We start from the raw sequence: 18,710 nt of genomic DNA on the forward strand, positions 1-18,710 counted from the left end.
CTGTTAGCATTCACTGAAAAGAGAGGTCTTGGTGTCATTCTTCAGCCAGAAGTGAGGATTTTGAATGGTTGTAATGAAATACCTCCATTGATAACATGGCCTTTCTGGAGGCTTATTTTTGGCATAGATCACTTCTGTGATCTGATTTACAGTTCAGTACCAGAAACTGTTGTTCTGGCACAACTGCAGAGTTATGGGGGAGTGCAAATGCACAGCCAGAAGAAGGGAACTTCTTATTCTTAAACAACCTTGTCCAAGAAGCCAAGGTATTACCAGACACTTATTTCCCTAAGTGCCTTTGACACCTAACAGAGAGTGTCCTCAGAGACAATTTCCATGCTGGTCTACTGTTTGGAAAGCCCCATTCCCAGGGCACACTCTAGTGAGCTTTTATATTAAGTGCCATTCAGTCTCCTGGGTCCTCTGGAGGAAAAAACCCCAACAACTCCTGTCATTTGAGTTTGTTTATTCTGACAAAAGGGAAGGTGCTGATACTTGCAGTCATGTAGTTTTGTAACTTGTCTTGGTGTAGTATAACACAGAATGAGACTGCTGACGAGCAAGTTTTAAACTTACCATGACAAATGCTTTCTGAAAGTGAAAGTGTTCCCTGTGGTAGAAAGTTAGTCACCTAGCTAAGTCTTGGCCTCCTTGCTTTCTTTTCGTAAAACATACACTTGAAATGAAAAAGTCATAAATATTCTTTGTATTATTCACGGAATGCAAGCCAGCCTTACAGGGCTTTGCAGTCATAGATCCCATGCTGTCTTTTTAGGTGGTATTCCTCCCATCTTAGCAGCAAAAGTCACATGGAGCAAAAAACTCCTCCTCTTCTTTCCTATATCCCCTTTTTTCTAAAGGTGTTTTAAAATTAAATATTAGAGAACACATCACCCCAAATCTAGTTGTTTTGAATAAGGCATATAAACTTGCCTGCTTAAGCAATAAAAGCAAATTCCTCATACTCAACATCAGTGGAGTTACTTGATAGCTATGACTGATTATAATGGATATTCTGGGACTAATGTTCTTTTTCTTACATCTTGAGATAATAAAAGACAAAATAGATGAGCTTCTTAATTTGTCAGAAGTTGAAAAAGCACTTGGATTTAGATGATTAGTTTGATACAAAGCTCTTATAGTGAATAATCCCTAACAATTTTATATTTAGTATTTAACTATGATCTATGCATTGCTAAATTCAGAAGTCTCACTGGCAAAGAGCACATCAAAAACCTCTTTGAAAATTGAGAAGACAAAAGAGGAAACTGTCCTGGTCAAATACCAGCACAGAAGCTGAAGTCTCCATAATATACCCAGACCACTGCCTGAAGGTAGCTGTGGCCATTACATGAAGCAATAATGGTGTTTGAACAAAAAATATGATGAAAGATACCAGTTGTGAAAATGAGTATAAGAAGCTGCTCCAATAGAACAAATTCATGCTGGTGATGACATTTTAGTGACATCTAATCATCAGTGCTATAAACAATAAAAGAAACAAAGGAAACTTCGTCCAGGCTTCCAGCATTTCCACCAACATAATACCACCAATAAACTTTACTATCAACCTCAACTGCCTCAATGAAATGGCCAATAAAAATCTTTTAGAAGGTGTTATAAATACAAAAACTTATCAGATATTGCACCATCAAAAACTTCCCATGATAGCCACCTATAAAATGTGATTCCATAAACAGCAACAGGAAAAAAACCCCACAACCTAACTCCAAAATGAGTTCAGCTGAATTGATGGGAAAAATTTCTTTTCTTGAAGAATAGAAATGAATAAAATTGGTTTTGGCAAAAAGTAAGAATTGCTTAAAAAAACACTAAATAGGTGCAGTAGGGAGGGAATTTGTTTCTAGAGAGCTTTAGCCTACCTTTTAAGAACCTTTTAAGGCCTGTTGAATATCCCAGGGGTTAAGCCAACTATTGGAAAGGCAGCTATTAAACTAGCAAACACCAAACACAAAACAAAAGGCTTAATTTGTATTGCTAAAACCAAACTGTCATAGTAAAATGAATCTCAGCTCTGCACTGTGGGTACAAATCTAATACGTGTCTTCCAGTATCAGAAGTAGTGGTTTTCCCTGTTCCTGGGGCTTTAAGTACCAATTATATTTTAATGATCAGTTTAAGTCCACCGTAGAGTACTCATATGATGCTTTAAGGTTCTTCTTTGCAAAGCCAGAAGAGATGCAGCAGTGCACAGTAATTACCACCTCATAATCCTGAAACATTCTTTTAGAGCATTAGCCCTCAATTCAGCAGCTAGTGAACATCAGTAAGTGGGTCTGTGCCAGAACAAACTCAAAACAGATCAGAGGTGAGATCTGGAGTGCAGTACAAATAGTGGAGTTTTTCTCCTTTGGTAACCAAACCGAAAAAAATAAACCTGTCAAATACATGTCTTGGATCAGAATTAAGCAAAGGTTGCCCTTGTCTTTTTTTTTTGATCAAAAATCTGTTTTCACCAAAAATTAATCTCAAATAAACTGCAAACTTTTGATTTAACCCAAGATGAAGCAATCTGTGTTCCTAGGAATTGAGTATCAACGATAAAAAAAAAAAAAAAAAAGAGGAAAGAATTAATTAAAACAGAATTCACCCACAAAGGTAGAAATGTTCTGATAAAGTATGCCTGAACCCAAAGGTTTAGTTTAGTTTAGTTCTCTTTTGTTTTATTTTTTTTTAAGTACAACAATGTATGCTTCAGTATTTGTGGTGTTTGTCTTCCCCCCCCCCCCGCCCCCCCCCCCATTCCCTTTCTTTGGCCTAAACCGTTTGCTGCATTTGATCTCAGTGTTGAAATTATTTAATTCTCTCCTCCAAAACACTGTTAAAATCTAATACTCCAAAACCTTTGACCCCAGAATGTTACTGAGTCCTAAATGTTGGTACAGTTAAAAGAGGACAAATGCTAACAACACAGGTTGAACTATGCCTGGCTAGTCCACATTGATGATGATTCTCAAGCATTTGTTCTCCTTATTGGCTGCTGAAAGAAAGATTATTCCCTGCTTTAGACCTGCTTCCTCCCCAGGTATATCCAATTCCATTTTCATCTGCCAATTTTCACCTTAATTCCTGATTTTTCAAATTTGTACCATGGCCACAAAGAATTGCTGAATGACTGAATTGCTAGTTCCCTGTCATCTTAAGTTAAACAGCATTTGTTTTGGAAATAATTATTCTGGCACATTACAAGTGCCTTGTTGGGCTCAACCTGCTTTTTTTCCAGGATCTTGAATACTATGTGTCTGAAGTCTCTAAGCATTTGATGCAACTGCAGGTGAAAGACAGCAAGCCCTGAAGTTCCAGATTGCTGCATCCTGCTTCTGGTGCACCTTCCATTTCATAACCTGGTCGGTCTCTTTCCTTTCCCTCTGCTGCCCTGTCATTCTATCCAGTCATATTTACAAAGAATTACCTAAAGAGTTTTTTCTGCCAGCTTCTTCATTATGACTTTTTCTGGTTCACGTTTTTAAATCAAGGAAGGAGGTTAGATTTCATGATGACTGCATTTCAATAATCTCAGTTAAATACCATCTCATCTTACTACAATGCCCTTAGTTAGTTTGCTACAGCTAGTATTTTTTCTTATATATTTCGGTATCTTCTGCCAGCAGAAATAAGCAGAAGAGTGTTGTGAAACCCTGGAAACTTGTGAGTGAGATGTTCCCAATCCACTCCTGTCCTCGGTCTGGATTGTAAGTACAGGAAAGATCAGTGTACTGTGCAGGCTTGCTCTAAGGAAAGACTCTAGCTCTGCTAGCTCATCTTGTCACAAGTGATCTGAGCATGGTAAAATTACCAGTGTGAGAAAAAAAAAAAAAAAATCAGTATATAGAGTTCTGGCTACAAAGAACTTTATAAACAGCCAGATATATTATTTTATTCCTTAATTGTCAGACTGATTTCATATCCTGAACTGCTCTTCTGGGCCAGATCCAAATAAAAATATTTTAGTTCAGAATCAGTAAACTACCAGTATATTCCTGACTCCCTCTGTTCCAGGCACTGATGTAGCATAAGTAGAAGAAATTTTACTCAGAATGTATCCAAATATTGTATTGATATCTCCTCTCTGGAGATCTGAACTCCAACTTTTTCATCAAGTACTTCTCCTTGAGTTAGGGCTGAAGGTGTATGACATGGATAGGAAGAACCAATAATACATTAGTCATGTGAAGTGAGAGGGGTAAGTGCCATTTCTTCTTTTGGCTGAGGTTTTAAAGGCAAGAAATGGAAAACTAAGGAATAGGTAAAGAATGACTAAGAAATGGGTAAGGAATGAAAGAAGTTACTGGAATCAGAGCATTAGTGGAAAAGTGAAACTATGTGTTAAGGTTAGACTTTTAAAATCCTTGGTTCCAGGATTTCTAGGTTCAAATATTTTTAGCCTTCAGAATTGAGATGTGAGCAAGGTTTGTGTGCATCTCCGGTATTTTAATGTGTAAAACAAACACTTTTCTGTGTCTTTGTCTTTCATTGCTTTCTGGAAGAAGTTAATGTATTAAAACACTCTATTTTAGTAAGTAATTTGTCTTATATTTGATTAATAAAAGCTATGTGTCACACCCACTGCTGCTGAACTTGCATTCTTTAATAGTAATGCACATAAATACTCTGAACACTTTGACTGAATTGTACCAAAAGCAGTGATGTACAAGCCACTGTGATGACAGCTGAAACGATGTCTCACATAGCAACATCCTTTTATAATCAGGAGGACCTGGAGCAAAAGCTCCTATACACTGTCTTGAACTGTTGGAAATATTTCCTTACTTTTCACTGACATTTTATGATGTGTGACTTTTATTAATGGAGTTTTATTTAGGGCTGGATGCTGTGGCTGTTTGTTGTTTGCTAGTGTTTATTGTCAATTTTATGGAGCCATGTCTGCAGCAATGAAAATCTAGCCTGGGTTACTGCCTTGTCTACTTCATGGGCAAGCCATCTCCCTTCTTCCATGTACATGTGCCATACAAAAAAATCAAGCCTCTTCTCGCAAGGACGTTACAAGAAGCAAATAACAGGAGTGAATGCTAAACTTGTATCAAGCATACCCAGAATGGTAGTATCATCATCTTCTTTTTGCAACTAGGTAAACTAGTTTGAACTTCATCAAAGACAGAGCTTAAAACAGCATGCAGATCTTCAGAGTCCCAGTCCCCTACACCACGCTACCTTCTTTGAAGTGCTCCAAGACACTCTTTGCCATTATGTGTACCAAACGGTTCCCTTCACATGCACGGCACAGACACAGTGAGGGATCCTAAGAAAGGGGTAGGGAAAATCACGTTCCATTCCCCTGCAGCATTTGCAACAAAAAATGGCTGCTGACAGAGGTCTGTTAATTATACTGTACAATTGGTAGTACAGCAAACAGGATTTTCTTTTGCTTCTGGAAACTGCCAGGCTTGCTGATAATGTTTACTTCTAAATAAGTAACTGAGAGTCCCTTGGACATCTCCTTATGAAGAACAGAGAACCTGTTTCCCAGTCATACTCCCTGCTAGTGCATGTCCCTCTACCCAATGCCATTGGATAACTCAGAACCTCGGGTTTCTGACCCCCTGCCTGGAACAGACTCAGCCATGGGGTTAGACCAGGTTGCTCAGGGCTTTATCTTGTGAAGGCTGGAAACCTTCCAGGGAAGGAAACAGCAACACCTCCTTGGCCCTGTGCCCACTGTCCTCATGGGGAAAAAGCTTCCACTTTTCTCCAGCCTCTCTGACCCTGCTCAGCCTTCTCCCCGGAGGTGACCCCAGCCCCACTGGCATAGCTGCTGGGGCTCTGCCTGCCTGGGACAGGGCTGTACAGTCCTCCTGCCCCAGTTGCGTGGGGGTCCTTTTGGCCCCTTCCTCCCTCTGGTCCTGGCCCATCTGAAAGGGACATCAGGACAGGATGGAATATTATCACTTTATTAGCAGTGACAGAGCTCTTTAGAACCTGCTGGAGTTTGCTAGAAACAAAACCCTGGAGAACTCGTGCTATACTGCTATTTCTCTACATGTTCGAACAGATAAATGAGAAGTACCCTTTTTTCCCCACAGTAGCCCTTCTAATTTACCTCTCCTCTGCTTCAAAGTGTCCCTGGACCTCCCCTGCTGTCACTGGTTTCTGTGCAACATTCTCTCAGCACTCTTCTTTAGTGTTTGATTTCACCTCCTGACTATTGCTTTCTACCAGCTCTTTAGCGACAACAGTTTGTTTCTGTAATGCAGCTATTAAAAACAGTTTCCCCAGAGTCTGCAGTATGATTTATTTTCTCATCTCTAAATTTGTTTCTTGATTTACAGTGTTTGAGAGCTACGAAATTTCATCTGCAGTGCCACCTCTGAATACCTGAAATTCCTTTCTAGTCAGAGAGCTGAAACATTTTCTTCATGTGTGAGATACAGTCTTGTATATCCTGTATTTGAATGTTAATGAGAAATCAGATGCTGTGATATGTTACAAAATGCAGAAAAGAGAATGGAGCAACTAATCAAGCCCCTAATTACTTTTCCATTCTAGGGAGTTTATCACCTACCTCTTTTACAGGCTTTGAAGTCTTACGGAAAAAGTTTGTTGTGTTACAGCATAAAACCTGGAGGAGGGCTAAGAAAAAAAGTTCAATACTTTAATCCTGTAAAGAGTCCCCAGAAAGACAAGAAAAAAACATGTAAAAAGATGTATTTTCTGGGTCATGCAGAACACCCTATGAAATATTGTTTGTGTTTACTGTCAAGTACGGTCTACCTATGCAGAGAAATGCAGTTCGTAAGTTTCTTTGGCAGGATTCTGACTCTCAGGAGCTGCAGTTGCAATCCCTGGATAGATTTCAAGCTGCAACACTAAATACCTGTTCTTGGAAGTAACAGGGTGGAGCAATTAAGCTTTGTTCATGCGTAACAGTTTTCTCTAATTTAAAAGAAAATGATCTGCTTTGTCATTCTTAAATAAGTTCACACACAACAAAATGATACATTTATTCTATTTTTTCCCACCATTGTGATGTTCTGCCAGGTTTATATGATTTTCTGTGAGGCATCATATCTAAAGGAAAATAGAATGGATTGTCGACTGACCTAGGGTTTCTTGTATTCCAGATGAATACAGATTTGTTCTGGATACTTGGGGCAATAGAGGGAGAGATTCATTGCTCCTGAAGGAAGCAGCAAAGAAATGAGCTAAATTTCTCTTTATTTACTAAGATAGAAGGGAGTTTTATCCTTAAGTTTGCTACATCTGGATGTGCCTCTTGAACTCTTCAATTGAATGGTCCCTAAAAGTCAGGAATCTGCTTCTCAGGATAAATCTTGATATTATTTCTTCGTTCGTGGGTGTAAATATGAACACTATAAATAACTAAACATGCCATTTGTTCTACTTGCAAGATGTGGGTTGTTATTCCTATGTCATGGACACTTTTGAAGCACAATTAGCTGATGTTTTTGGAGTAATCTGGCATGTAGCACAGACTTTATTGTTGTTTTGGAAGGTATGCTACAGCCAGTGCCACAGAAGGAGGGCAGTAGAATTTCAACAGTGGTGGTATTCTTGGCTTTTGATAAAGAAGCAAAATCCTGAGCATCATGCCAACGGGAGCGTGAAAGTAAGGGCTCCATTTATAAGCATTGTAGGGAGAAGTCTGCAAAGCAAAAAGATCCATCACACTCAGGAGTGCTTGAGAAAATAACCTTATTTTATCTTTCCAATTGTTCCTCCTGCACAGTACCTACAGCTGGTATCAGTCTGGGTTTAGCAATACTGTGTAGCAGAGAAGCTATTCTTCAGTGTGTAATTAACTATACCTTTAATCAGTATACCTACTTTTCTTTCCTCCTATTGTCCCGACTCATAGATCAAGCCTTCAAACCTGAGGACCTCTATGTTCTGAAAGATTTAAAGAGCTTTGAAAATGCTTTGATCCCTCCATATAATACTTTTTTCTTGTGTTTTCTTTGGTCTTTATCTCCTATGAAAATGATTTTTTTTTTTTTTTTGGCTGTTTTCCTCCCCCAACTCTTACATTATATTCTCTTTTCCGTTCTAATTATGCTTTCACTCTTTTTCTTTCATTCTGTGGGGTTTTTTTTTTTGTTGTCTGTGTGTGGGTGAGGGGTATTTTAAAAGCCTTTTTACAGACTTCTTTAACCTTTTCTGCTCCTACCTGATAATATTTGGCTGTGAATACTTTTGATGCTGTTAATACTTCCTTCTATGTTCCCCTGTCTTCACCATGCATAATTTTTGGATTAATTTCAACTTCCTCCTGGTAATTATGTTAAGACATATTTACATGGAGTTGAGGACAAATTATTTCTTGCAACTTCTGAGAAGTTGTTTTGCTATACTATACATAAGTGTTGTGCTGCCCATGCAATTCTGTAAAGGAAAGTGCTTATTGTAGGTGTATTAGTACAAATGGGCATTTAACTTGTGCAATAAATTCTCTCTTTCCCTGTCCTGCTTTGTCACAATCCAGGCATATCACTCACCCTAGCTGCAAAAAATTAAGATCAGGTTCAGTAGCTTTTGGGGTGGACTTTGGAAATGAAGGGATCCCTAGCTGTAATTTGTGCATTAAGGGGTCCCTAGCTGTTACTTGTTGGTGGACACACATACTCCATAACACTAAGTAGTGAAGACTGGGATGTTGGGAAATGAGGTGGATCAGTAACGATAATACGTGTTTTTAAAGGTGATTCAGTTTAGAGAGAGCCAGAACACAGCTGTGAAAAGCAGTTAGGAGTATGAAACCTTTTATGACCTAGTTGCATGACTGTCCTTACTCTCCATAATCTCAAAACTTGGAATTCCTCTTATAATTCTGAATTATTGATTACCAGCACAGCTTCTTACCAAGCAGTCAACTGAGCCATCATATTGCCATTATATTAATTATTTTAAAGCACAGTGTTAGTAGCAGAATATCCCATTTGATTATTTGTCTCATGTGGCTAAATCTCACTTTTTACTCTATACTTATAGAAGTTTAGTATGTAGCACTAAGACTGATATTATACTATGTTACACTACTTCCTAATGAATGTTGTAATGTAATCTCTTAAATTTGGAAGGGAAATTACATTTAACGTATTTTTTTCACAGTGTAAAACTAGTAATTTTCCACCTTAGTAAGACAGAAAGTTTAGCATTAAATAACACCTAACTAATTTTGAACATCAGGTATTTGATTAGTCTCCATAGTCTTATGAAACACAGGTTTGGTTGGAGATGAAAATGACCATGTAAGAGCTAAGTACAGATTGATCTTTTGTAAGGAAGGTTAGTAAGTTTGGATACTGGACTACTGAGCTTGCATTGCTTGTCTGCATACTTTTCTGAATCTGTGCTGTTTCATTAACAAATAAAATTTGAATTACCCCTTGATGCAAAAGCAAGGGCATTACATTTAGATGTCTGCAAGGGCATTACATTTAGACATCTGCAGAGTGGAGAGCAATAAACAACGTGTTTCAAAACCTTAATGGGAACAATGCCATATTTCCTGAGATCATTAATTCCTTATCTGGTGTGTGCATGCCTCCTAACCAGCCTCTTTTGTTTACTTCATATTCATCAGTTCTAGTCTCTGTTGCACTGTTGCAGTCTGTACATGTAGATTAAAAATGCTTCATTTATTGAATTCCAGGAAAAGCACATATTTTTAGTTGAGAAATGGAAAACAAAGCAGCCATATAATTTTTACATTTAGAGTTTGTTTTTTGACAGAAACCTGATGAATACAAACTTCAGCCCTCAGTTGCCAAGGCAGCTGTATTCTCCTCTTGACAATCATAGTTCTGCAAAAGATTTTCTTCTTTCCTAGTGCTCTTTAGCTTAAAAATAGGAAGGTTGTGGATGTCATTATTTACTCATTATACACTTCATTATTATAAACGGGACATTTCTCAAATAGCTGTCCCTCCATGGGACCATGGGCTTCTCAGATTGTGGACAAGCATGCCAGTTAGTGCCAGTTCTAGTAGCGATTTTTGTGTTATCAACATTTGTCCACTATGAACTGCAAACTAATTTTGTATAAATAGCTGAACAGCTGTCTAGTAGCAGTGCCTTAAAGAGTCTGATTATGAACTCCTAATCATACAGCTCTTGTATTAACTTTGGTGAAACTGCTGCCTGATAAAGCAATTAAACTTCAGTTTCTCACATTATGATATTTGTATTTATTAGAACTAAGCTCCAGTTTTGGAGATAAGAGAATCTGAATGACATCAAAATGATGCAAATTTCTGGGCTGATTTTCCAACCTTCTGGGTTGTATATTAGGACTGTAAAGGGCCTTTTGGATCATGTGAAATGTTGATTATGGATCCTTGGGTGTTCAAGTAAATGAGAAAGATGCATCTTATCATCCATTTTAAATAAAACTAAAGTTTCAGAGCAAAATTCTGACTGTACTAGATGCTGATAGTCTTCAGCAGAAAGAGCTTTTTACACCTAACTGTTTTTTTTTTTTTTTTTTTTTTTTTGTATGAATATGTTTGTGGTAAAAGACTAACGATTGCAAAATGTTATAACTTGTAGCCATTCCTAAAGAGGACAAAAAAAGGGTTGCTGCTTCTCTGTTAGGATATGATTGATATGGTAATTTTTACATAGATTTAATGTTGAATTTCTCTCTTTGAGATAACTTCAGAGTTACTGTCTTTCAATACCAACCACACTAAGTTCTTTATTAATTGTTAGCAAATAATCAGAATTAAATGTGATGTAATATAAACTATTAGTTCATATTCTCCTGGCTCTTAATTACATCTAGTGAGATTATACCTAACAAGAAGACATATAGTCTATCCAAATGAAGAGGCTTTTCTTTCTTCTGCCTCGCCCACTGAGTCAGGGTTCTGGTGACAATCTCACCTTACTCTTTCACCAATGCTGAGGCTGAAGGACAGCTGTTCAGAGATGCCTCAGGATGTCAGCAATCAAATGTCTACCCTCCTGCTGAAGGTGAGTATGGAGCAACATGAACTGGAGTTCAGAACTGAAATACTCATAAGGCCAAAACTGTAAATTTCGAGGTTCATTTCAGCTGAGAACAACTAACTTCCAGACAACCTTCTGTTATGGAATTAAGAGCAAGGTCACAGTTAGGTATTTAATTTATTTTTACTTACCATAATATTTGATAAATTGTCATTCTTTTTTTGCAGTGGTTAGCATAATGTGGTTTAGATGCTGATACATATGAGTGATGAGTCTGGCATGACAGCTGTCAGGGTCATGTCATGGTTCTTGTCATGATAATATCAGTGTTGCAGGAATTGAAGAAGAGACATGAATCTAATTTAAAGAATGGCAAAGAATATATGCAATTTTATGATTAAATTATTTCTTAAGCTATATAATCATAAATAGAACTTTTATTTTTATATAGATGTTGAATTATTGAGAATTAATGCAGATATCAACAAGCCCAAGTAATGTGTGTTAGTTGGGGTAGGCAAACAAAGGGGGAAAACATTCAAAAAATATGACAGATTAACCTCATAAAGTAAACATGGATTTTTCTAGTGACACTTACATGCATTTGTATTATTTATTAATAACATTAATATGGAGGATAGACACTTTTCCAGTTTGAGTGCATACCACCATTATTGATGAAATGTAACTATGAAAGCACTTGCATGTTTTGGTAGTCATCAAATATGATCAGATAACAAATTGTTTGTATCTCAGCCATTAAAGGAATCGCTTCGCTCCCACTTTGTACAATGGCCATGTTTTATTGAAAACTGATTTACTGATTTAAGGGCTGATATTTCCCTTAATGTATGATTGTTGTAATTATAGTGAATTATACCTTGCATGACTGGATATGTATTCAGACATTAGCATTTAAACTGGATTATCAGTTTAATAGTAAAATAAATGTGTGGTTTTTGAAGAAAAATTAAAAAAGACCCAAACCCAAACAAAAAAACTCTGCCACTGATACATCATCTCTTTTCTCTCTTCATTTTCATTCTGTCAGCACTCTTTTCTTTGTTCTCTGGAATGCACCTAAGTGATTTTTTACACATCATTCAAAGCTGTCTTGTTACGTTCTAGTTTAATGTATAGCAATATGAAAAATCCTTGGTAAGCCATTTATACACCTTTAGTTTTCAGTCACTCAATCTGCCTCCTGACAGGCTTGAATAGTTCTTTCAAGCATTGCTCATTAAATCAAGTGTTAATATAAAAAAAAAAAAAAGATGTTTCTTATATTGATGTTTCCGTATAACTGGTGTTTAAGCTATTTTGGGTCAAATTCTACTACCACTGCAAATCCAAAGCATCTCTGTCAAGTTCAGGACAAGCTGCACTTTTATCCTCTGCTTGATCTCTCTGAGTATTCCCTTCTCTTCCTCACTGGAGTGTTTTCATGCTTTTGGAGTAGAGGTCTGCAGTTTACCTAGCCTCATTTTAAGAATCTGTGTACCAGCCCTGATTACCCATTACACCTAATTGGGCTCAGATATCTATTTTGGAATGGAAGTCTATTTACAGCCTTGTGACAGCCTTTCTAGCACAAGTGTGGTGGTCATAGAGTAACAAACCTATTCAGCAGAAAGAAAAGCAAAGAGCATTACTTCCAGCTTGTTGTTACCTTACTTCTGGAGTGGACCAAATCTTGCCCACTTCTCAGGGTGTCTGAAAAGATCGAGGAGGTGAAACTCATTACCACTTATCTCCATTCTCAGGTCTAGCACCTGCATCCTCTGTTTTGAGAATGTATTTCTAAAGACCTTTTTATTCCCTTTCTCTGCCTTTTGTTTTTCCAATAGTGGCATCTATCTGCTAGAGGAGAGGCAAATAACTGCTTCCAAGATGAATCTTGAATACTTTTCTTTCCTTAAAAGACAGGTCAATGGATACAGGTCAGTAGATATGATATAGGTGAGTGCACACTGAATACACAGAAACCTCTCGCCTTTCCAGACGAGGGGGCAGCAGCCTTACATCAGTGCAAGCCCTTGACCTGACATCCAGCTCCTCTCAGGACACTATGCATAAACCCTGTTTAAGTTCATGTCCTGGGAGTCATTTTGTTTAATTCCCAGGCCTGTGCTCTGTTTTGCCCAGAAAAGGGGTGGTCAAGTTCCCCAAGTGTGCAAAGGGCTCATTGACTGTGTCATGTCCCAGTACAGGAGGAACAAGGTCATGGCAGAAAGTACTGGCAGGGTTGGGCAGTCAAGCAGCCAGCTTCTCAGAGCCATTTTATCTCAATTCATAAGTGGCTGTGCAGCTGGGTAGTTGTCTAACCAGGCACTTGCAAAGTACTTGCTTAGAACTGGGCCTTCAGAACAGTGACTATTCAGTCCAGTATGACTTGGGTAAGCATGTTTACTACAGAGAACCATAAAACTATATTCACATCAGTCCAGGAGGAACAATACCTCTGGGACTTTCAATGTTTGTTTCATAAAGCTGGTGTTTGCACCTGTCTGTTTTAGCTCGTTTTTCACAATTACTACGTTTGATGAAAGGCAGATGCTGTTTGATCTCAAGGCACAATATATCTGAAGACGTATAGATCATAAAATAAGCCAATTTTAATGTCTGTTTTATACATGTTATTAAAAGGAAGGAAGAAAAGATGAAGTTGCAAACTAATTCTACTGTTGCTGCTATGTTGCAGGTGCATGAGTCATGAATCAGATTAGATAAGCAAATGTCACTGCATTGGTGGAGAAACCAATACTCTAAAAGGAAAAAAAAAACACACACTATTTCATTTTTTAATTTCTAAATGATATTTCCAGTCTCTTTAAGTTTTTGAGTGCTGCCAGGGAACGTGTTTGACATCAAAGGTGAGTAATAACTTAATTTATTGACCTGTGATATCAAATGCGGTGAGCATTGAAATTTATTGAATCATTAGCAGATGTATTCTCAGGCAGTGTGGTATATATATGTGCAGATACATGGTCACAATTTTACTTTCAGATGCCTGCCCTGTTCTAACAATGCACTGACTCCACCAAGATCTTCCTTATATCTAGGTATTGCTGAGCATGGAAAGCAAAGTACACAGACTACAGGAATTTATATCTATATATCTATATGTGTATATATATATATACATATAAAACTTATTAGGAAGTTTATGATACCTTGAGTTTTCGTGACAGCTGTGAAATATGTGGAGGTTTAATTTCTAGGTGGGTGGTAAGTGGCCAATACAAGAAAGTAATTCACCCAAAACCTAGCATCCTTTTGGCAAGCTTATCAACTGAATGAGCTACCACTAGTATAGTACAGAGCCTCAACTACTCATCAGCCTAAAGCATGTTTTTTCCATTAAAAAATGGCAGGTTTTCATGGGTGGCAGATTGCACAATGTCCACCCAAAAGGTGAAATTAAGACAGGCAGGCAACAATATTCGGATGGTCTTCATTCTACTTACATGCAAGTTTTTCCTAATTTCTGGCCCAAGTCATCTCTTCCTTGGGCTTTACTCATTGTTCTTCCTAAGATTTCAGAGGTTTCTGGCTTTCTCCTTTGTTGAGGAAAAAGTTTATAGGTGGAATGTAGCCCACTGGAAAATGCCTCTTTCTTTTTTGGTGAGGCAAATATATTATATTCTGCAAACTTTAGATTGACTTTTGAAAACAGTATTTGATATTCTATCAAAAATCATAGACAACAATTCATGTTGCAATATACATGTATGGTTATTAAAAAAACTGGACTGTTTTAGAAATCCCAGGTGATATTTGAGGGCTATGATTCAAGATTTCCAGCAGTAGAAAACCCTATTTAGTGTAAAGTGTAACTGACATGCCATTGTATTATGGTGAATCAGACAATATAGCAAGTTGCAAAGGTGGACTCCAGTGATTTCCAGCAGAAGGAATTCACTGAAGATAATTTAGACCAGTTGGGGTCTGGCTTCATAGGTTTAATGTATCAATTTTTATTTCGTATCTTCTCAGCTCAGGGCTTGTTGTACTAAGTGCCAGCTCAAATCACACTGTGCAGACATACAGTAAGAGAGATATTGCAATATAGGTAAGGCAGACAGTGGACTAAAAGGCACCGAGGGATTTAAAACTGAGGCAGGAATGTAATTCAGATCTTATGACATCTCTTTCAATATTGTTGCTGGTGTTTGAAGAAGTCCAACAGCAAATGTGGGCTACTAGTTCTTCAAATAATATTATTGAATGAACTTTATCAAACAAGGCATTGCTGTTGTCATCTAAAAATGAGGAAATTGAGGCACAGGGAAGGGATAACTCAGGGTCATCCAGGAAATAAACAGCAGTTTACATAATTACAATTACATAATTATGTAAATTGAGGCACAGGGAAGGGATAACTCAGGGTCATCCAGGAAATAAACAGCAGTTTACATAATTACCAAATTCAGTTGGTATGTAATTATCCATTTTTTAGTTTAGACTACTCTGGTCCTCTGTTCTTAACCATGCAATCTGTCCTTGCTTACTTACTTACTTAAATGACACCTGGCTTCCTTGAGAAAAGATTTGGAAAAGGTCATTAAATTGAGTTGTTAAGGCTTAGGAGGACATGCCATATCAAGTCCCATCAGAACTATATTCTGTAGCACTACAGGAAGCTGCTTCTCAGGATTTGCCACTGAGCAAGGATTTCAGGTATTTGGGCATTTTTTCTATATTTTATTTCCAGGGAATTCAGCAATGCAGTGTCATTGCAGGAGGTTCCTTCTCCAAAGCCTGCCTCAGTTTTCCTCCTATTACACTTAGCTTTATGCATTCTGTAGATATTAAAATGGTGTTGACAGGAAGGAAATCTGGCAGTGCGGGAGAGAGAAATCACTCATCGGTTGTGCTAAAAGCCAGGTTTTAAAAATTCTTAGCTTATTGCTGTATATTTAAAAACCTGTGTTTCAGAGACACACAGCATTCTTTTTAGTCTGCCTGCTGATTGTCCAGCAATGCTTTGTACTTGGGCAGGATCAGCAGGATATCATGGTACTGTGGTTGGCTATGCTTAGATTTTTGCCCATTTACTTTGGATCTCTGCAGTCTTTATCATCTGCCTTGAATAGTTTTTTGTTTGTTTGTTTGTTTGTTTGTTTTAAAAAAAAAAGACACTGAACTAAGGAATCTTTCTTTATTTTCATTTGTGTGTGTGAATCTGCTTGTGTGTTAAAATAAATATTAATGAAAAACCTTCCCCCAAAACAGCTAGTAAAAATAAATAAATAGCTACAGGACTTTGCCAGCTGCTGATGTTGCCAAAGGGAAAAGGAACTGTATTCACTTCAGCTGAGCACAAGATTACACCCTGAATATATCTCCTTTCAAATTATCAGTTTTTTCTGACGTGACTGTCAAGAAAAAGAGAGCAAAACTATTAAAGAAAAAAATAACTTGCACTTACCCTTTGACAACAGTGTGCATTACAGTGATTGAACTTTATTAAGAGAATTGTTTGCCAGCTCTATTTGTCTTTCTTTTGGAAGCTCTGGCATAAATATTTAATTTAATTTATGTTCCAAATTAAAAAAAAAAAAGTCTCTATAAAGGTTGAGCACTACCTGCCCACCATGAAAAAAATGATGCTTATACATTGCTGTGCCATTCACAGTGAAATATCTCTATATGAAAGCTGACTGTTCCCTTATAGCCTGAAGTTTTAACCCTTTCTTAGGTAGGCTGAAGGAGGAAGCCTGTAGAGTTAGAAAAATACACTGAGAAGTGGAACAGATGTCTACCATAGGGAAATTTTTTCTCCAGACAGGGATGCTTTTTTTGCTTTTAACATAATATTTACCTATGTTTGCTATATTGTCTCAAAAATGGACAGAAATGAGGTATTTTTCCGTCTATGATTGGGGATTAATGTATCCCTGACAGAAGACGACTGACGGTAGTGGATTCCATCAATAGTTCATTTAGCTGGGTCTGTCAAGGTACCTGAGCCCCAGAAGTACTGACTAAGTACTCATTTGCTAGGGCTTTTCTTGTATATGATCACACTGGATTCCTGTAACTTTGTCCCAAGTAATGCTGAAATCTCCAACTGCATCTTCTATTTATTTAATTTTTAAGGACTAAATTCTGAAATTCAAAACCTGTATAATCCTGAGTTCTGTATGTGTACAGGACTCTGGTTTATCCATACATACAGCTTTTTTGCCTGTTTTCTGTTGACATTTATAATGAGATAATATTTTTCATTCATAATGAGCGTTCCTTGTGACACACAGGGATGTGAGCTTGAGGCACCAGAAGAATGAAGATTCAATTGCCCTGACAGTGAGGAAACTGTAGTAATGGTTTTACTGCAAAAGCCTTTCATTTTTGGGAAGTCATATCAAGTTAGAGACCTCCAAGGTTTGTGACTGAATGTGCGCTTCTGATCAGAGTAAGTGGAATACTTGGTCACATTGTTTTATATACAGGTGGTTTAAAATCAAGGTGTCCTTATTTAGCTAGACTACTCAATACTAGAAGTAAATGCTAGTTTTTCTGAGTTGAGCTTCAATAAGATTTTCCTCTGACCTTACTGTACTGCTAAAGAGAGGAGAAGAGAGAAAATAAATTTTTTCAAAGGTGAGAGTGAATGAGGTGCACAAATCCAGTTGGTTTCTTAACTGTCTTAAAGTGCCCCAAAATCATGTTTTCACAACTTGTTATTTTTAGTAAATAAACAAATTATCAATTTGTTATTTTCAAAAATAACATCTATTTGAAGGTTTTATTGCCACCCTCCTGCCTTAATATGCTGCTCAAGAATTTTTACTTGAGGCTAAACAAAAGTATTTTGCTATTTGTACAGAAAAAGGCCTCACAGAGGAATCTTTTTTACCCAGAAGAGTTAATTAACTGACAGTGTCCCATCAATATACAATAATATTCACATTATAATTTCAGTGTGTATAATGCACATGGGGTAATTCAAAACAAATTTTCGGATGTTTCAGACAATAAATTCCCTCAGCTGGATCAGTACTAGTGTTTATTTTCAATTTAAATTGAGTTTAACTGAAAGGTTTTACAGTCTGAGAAGTCCTAACATTTTTTTTAATTACTTTGTGCATATTCAACATCAACTAAATTGTCATCTGGTGGCTTGGGGTACTAACTAACTCTTTCATACAGGAAACTCATGATGAAGTTAAAACTGTAATACTTTGTCAAAGTGAAAGGACTTTCTTTTTCCTCTTTTTCCTTCTGCTGCAGACTCATTATTGCAGAGCTGTGATATCCCTCAAATTATGATTTAAATTAGGTTGGACCTACTCAAATAACATTGTTTTACCTCCATGTTAGTATTAAGACATTTTAATACCGAGACTATTCCAAATGGTATGTATGTATGAGAGAGAGGGAGGAATTGAAGGAATGAAATGAGTGGTAACATTCTTCTTAAAGAAGTTCTTTATCTTCCTTTGACAACCAATACAGCATTAAAATGGTTAGAAGAGAAGGTTCCCCCAGATATTTTTCCAGGGAAATATTACTGAAGACTTGAAACGTGGCTATGTTTCTTCCCACGTGTGTCAGCTGACTATAGGCACATCCATGTGTAGCATCTTGTAAATCTGCATTAATTTTGATAGTGTTGAGCAGTCTTGCTTACAACTCTGTTGTTTTTAGAATAATCACTGGCTGATGACATCTTGCTGAAATCCCACTGAGAATGGAACTTTTCAAGATTCTAATAATATAGATGGTTATATTATATTCTATATATTTACATTGAT

The sequence above is a fragment of the Platalea leucorodia genome, assembly GCF_965183815.1.
Source record: "Platalea leucorodia genome assembly, chromosome: Z".
Lineage (NCBI taxonomy): Eukaryota > Metazoa > Chordata > Aves > Pelecaniformes > Threskiornithidae > Platalea > Platalea leucorodia.